Genomic DNA, 3813 nt, shown 5'->3' on the forward strand with positions numbered 1-3813 from the left:
TGTCTACCACTACAAATGGACCTTCTGTCAATACTGCAAATGGTTCCCTCTTGCATGCAACACACAAGGGCTCTATCTCTCAGTCGACACTTAATCTTCCTGATACTTATTATATTTTCAAATTAAACTTTAATCTTATTTCTGTTGGTCAACTTGCATTGTTGATCTGGGTTTTGAAGTCACTTTTTCTGTTTCTGGTTGTCGTGCACAGGATCCTCGGACGGGACAAATCATCGGGACTGGATGTAAGGTCGGAAGGTTGTTTGAACTCGAGAATCTTCATATTCCTCCTGTACCAAATCTCTGTGCTACTTCTTCTCCCTCTATTCTTCACTTATGGCATCAACGTCTTGCCCACACCTCCTTAGGAAAACTGCATCCTCTCGTGTCTCAGGGTGTTTTGGGTCAGGTTCCAAATGAATCTTTTGATTGCATTTCTTGTCAAACTACCAAACAACCATCTTTATCTTTTCACAATAATCCATCTCTTGCTTGCTCTTCTTTTGATCTCATTCACTCTGATGTTTGGGGCCTCGCTCCCACTGCTTCTATGGCGGCGCTCGATACTTTGTCATTTTCATTAATGATTATTCACGTTTTACTTGGGTTTATTTGATGACTAATCGCCATGAGTTACCTCAGATCTATATCAACTTTGCTACTATGATTAAAACTCAATTTTCCAAGGTCATTAAAGTTTACCAACGTGATAATGCTATGGAATACCGTGATTCCAAACTCTTAACCTTTCTTGCAGAACAGGGTACTTTATCTGAGTTTTCTTGTCCTGGTATATCTCAACAAAATGGCAGAGTTGAACGCAAACACCGTTACATTCTTGACTCTGTCCGTGCAATGCTTCTTTCTTCTTCGTGTCCTGAGCGTACTTCGGGTGAAGCTATTCTTACTGCTGTTCATGTTACCAATAGACTCCCTTCTAATGTTCTTGGTAACGTTACTCCCTTTGAGCATCTTTATCATACCTCTCCAGATTATAGTTGTCTTCAAGTTTTCGGTTGTGTATGTTTTGTTCTTCTTCAGTCTCATGAACATAGTAAACTTGAACCTCGGGCTTGTATGTGTTGTTTCCTTGGTTATGGCACTGAACACAACGGTTATCCTTGTTGGGATCCTCTCTCTAAACGTATTCGTATATCTCGTCATGTTGTCTTTTGGGAGCATCACATGTTTTCTTGGTTCTCCTCCTTTGAGTCCATTCCTCCTATTCAGTCACCTTTTTTCACTAACCCCAATGTTGATCTTTTTTCTAGTGATGATTTCGCAGGTTCTATCTCAAGTGAACCTCCACAGCCTCCTGTTCCCGCCTTCTCCATCTCCCAATGATTCCAGACCAGACGATGATCCTGCTCCTACTGTCATGCCTCCTCCTCCCACTCATTCTTATAGGGTAAGAAATCCACCTCCTTATCTCCTTAATTATCATTGTTTTTCTACTATCCTTCATCAACATGAACCTAAGTCATTTAGAGAAGTCTCGACAAATCCCCATTGGCAACAAGCAATGCAGGAAGAAATACAGGCACTTGAAAAAGCACACACTTGGGATTTGGTTGATCCTCCTTCTAATCAGGAAGTTGTGGGAAGCAGATAGGTATACAAGTTCAAAACTCAGTCTGATGGTTCTATTGACCATTATAAGGTAGGATTGGTTGCTCAGGGTTGTACGTAAGAATATGGTATTGACTACGAAGAGACTTTTGCTCCTGTTGCTCGGCTCACATTTGTTCGAGCTTTTCTTGCTATTGCTGCGGTCAAAAAATGGTCTCTCAGACAGATGGACTTGAAGAATGCGTTTCTTAATGAAGATTTGAAAAAGACGGTCTATATGAAACCCCCTCCGGGTTATCCTTGTCCTTCTAGCAAAGTTTGTCTCCTTCGCACGACACTCTATGGACTTAAGCAAAGCTCCTCGTGAATAGTTTGACAAGTTCAGCACTACCATATGCCATCTTGGTTTTACTTGCAGCCCTTATGACAATGCTCTCTTCATTTGTAAAAGCGAACGTGGAGTTGTTCTTCTACTTCTGTATGTTAATGACATGATCATTACTGGAGATGATGTTGATGGTGTCTCTGATCTCAAGGGATTTCTTCAACGTACTTTTGAGATGAAAGATCTTAGTTCTCTCAGCTACTTTCTTGGTCTAGAAGTCATATCCACTGATGATGACATCTATCTCTCTCAGGCTAAATATGCTTCAGATCTCCTTGCTCGAGCCGAAATTACAGATACTCGCACCGAGTCTACTCCTCTTGAGCCTAATATTTGATTTACTCCTATGGAGGGCACTATTATGGACAATTCTACTCTTTATCGACAGCTAGTTGGCGGACTCGTCTACTTAACTGTCACCCGACCTGACATCGCCTATCCGGTTCATATTCTTAGCCAGTTCTTGTCAGCTCCTCGTGCTACTCACTATGCGGTATTTCTTCGCATTCCTCGCTACATCAAAGGCACCCTATTCCATGGCCTTTATTTTTCTGCCCATTCCTCTTTATTCCTTCAGGCGTACTCAGATGCTGATTAGGTTGGTGATCCTACTGATCGTCATTCCACTACTGGTTATTGTTTGTTTCTTGGTGACTCTCTCATTTCATGCGAGCTAAGAAGCAAATATTCACGGCTCGATCCAGCACAGAAGCTGAATATCGTGCTCTTGCTGACACCACTGCTGAAGTTATCTCGATTCGTTGGCTTCTCGCAGACTTGGGAGCTCCTCAGTCATCTCCAACTGATATTTTTTGTGACAACCGCAGTGCTATTCAGATTATCCATAATGATGTATTTCATGAACGCACCAACTATATTGAGATTGATTGTCACTTTCTCTGGCAACGTATCCTTATTGATGATGTTCGTCTCATCGCTGTTGGAACACTGTATCAAACTGCTGATATCTTCACAAAGGCTCATCATCCGACTCGTTTCTGGACTCTGTTATCCAAACTCAAGATGGTATCCTTAGCTCCCACTTGAGTTTGAAGGGAGATGTTAAGAGAATAATTAGAATCAAATCAAATCAATTAGTATCATTTGTATTTATATAGCATATTTGTATATTAATTGTAGGATTATATGCATTATTACTTTGATTCCTCTAGCAGCTATATATACCCCTTGTATATTGTATTTTTTCTAAGACTGAATAACACGCAAAACACTTTATTTAGATTAGTCTCTTGTTTCTAATAATTTCTAAGTCAATGTTCTTACTTGATTCAAACCAATTATCCCCCTTTTTCAAGTATGGAAGTCAATTACGCAAAAATAACTTAACATAACCAATATTCTTTCTTATTATTTTTTGGTTGTTCCCAGTATCCTTCAATCTAATAAATTAAAATTAATTTAAAATAAATTATCATTTGTACTCATGAAAGATACAGACGTTGACAAATGTACCCATATAAGAATAAAACGACAATTGTAACCACGAAAAATGGCTTTCGTGTGCCAAGAGTACCCTAACGGACCAATTGCGTAACCAACATTCGAGTACTCTTGGCACATGGAGGCCATCTTTCGTGGTTACAATCAAGGTTCTAAAAACCGAACCGATTATCGAACCGCTCTAGTTACTGGTTCACTAGTTTAGTGATTCAACCGTGATCTAACGAAAAAACCGTTTTATATAAAATAATAAATAAATTGTAAATAAATACTCTAAAACATAATTATAATCTAATATAAATTTTAAAATGTCTTCTAAATATAAAGTATTACATCAACCAAAATCTAATTGAACCTTTGATTTCATAATTATTAACAATTAATCATTCATTAGTCAT

The sequence above is a fragment of the Arachis stenosperma genome, chromosome 2, assembly GCF_014773155.1.
Source record: "Arachis stenosperma cultivar V10309 chromosome 2, arast.V10309.gnm1.PFL2, whole genome shotgun sequence".
Classification (NCBI taxonomy): Eukaryota; Viridiplantae; Streptophyta; class Magnoliopsida; order Fabales; family Fabaceae; genus Arachis; species Arachis stenosperma.